The sequence below is a fragment of the Amphiprion ocellaris genome, chromosome 15 (assembly GCF_022539595.1).
Source record: "Amphiprion ocellaris isolate individual 3 ecotype Okinawa chromosome 15, ASM2253959v1, whole genome shotgun sequence".
Classification (NCBI taxonomy): Eukaryota; Metazoa; Chordata; class Actinopteri; family Pomacentridae; genus Amphiprion; species Amphiprion ocellaris.
In genome coordinates this window covers 18,673,320-18,674,501 of record NC_072780.1, presented here as the reverse complement: position 1 = coordinate 18,674,501, position 1,182 = coordinate 18,673,320, and positions in this window count along the sequence as shown.

The following is a 1,182-nucleotide window of genomic DNA, read 5'->3' as shown; positions in this document are numbered from 1 at the left end:
AGCTATATCTCGCAATGAAATAGAAATCTTTAACAAATCCGTGGATCCAGACTATAAGCTGCATCACTGCCAAAATCTAATCACTTGGTCCTTGTGTCATTTCTGACCATTCCTGAAAGTTTCATCAAAATCCGTTCGTCCGTTTTTGAGTAATGTTACTAACAGAACGCCGTTCCTTGGCAGAGTAATAATGCAAGGTCTGCTCACTTACTTTTTCATATTAAATTACTTGACCTTTATCTGAGTGTAAAAGTTTATTTTGATCTTGTAAATAATAGTTTGACAAGAAAAAGGCAAAATTTAAGGTCCACTTACGAACTTTTCTGGAGCTTTCAGTCACATTTCTCTTGGCCTTCATCCGCTGAATGCACACGTTCTTGATCTTAGAAATAACAGTTCAACTAAATAAGGTCTACTTACTATGTGTCTATATGTCATCACCTGAATCAACAACTTCAATCTTGATCTTGGGAATTAACATTTTACCTTATGTATATAAACTTAAAGTTGTCTTATAGATTTGTGTGGAGCTTTCAGTTGTATACCTGTCATGGCCTTCATCAGCTGAGTGCTAAAGTGCATTCTTGACCTTAGAAACGGCAGCTATACAATAAATAAGTATATCGAAGTGAAGTTTGCTTACTGTCTTCTTCTGGGGCTTTCAATTGCATGACACAACCTTTAGTTACATTTAAATTAATTCGGAAAAGTTTGATGTAATTAATTAGTAGTTTCACAAAAAATGTGGATACGACAAACTCAAAGTCTACTGAATTGCTTTTGCTGCATTTTGTAAAATATTTAACTAGATCTTTTCATCAGCAGCTCAGTTGTCATCACATCATGTACTGTAAGATGTAGTTGAAAGGTTCCGAAAATAGAAAGTAATTATATCTCGAGTAAAGGCTTAAAAATGATCAAACCCTAATTTCCAAGATGAAAAGTGAATTATTTAAAAAAAAAAAAAAAAAAAAAAAAAAAATTCTTTAAAAAGTATTTTTTGCATTCTCTGGATCTTTTTTCACATGTCTCTTTGCTTTCACTGTCTCTTTCATGGTCACCCCTGTCAGTCATCACATAGTGAGTTCTTTGTGTTGGTTTCATTATCAACTGCTTTTAAATCCCTTCTGATTTAATCCCTTATTTCCAGCTGTCTTTTTTTCTGTTATGTCTTGCTGCACG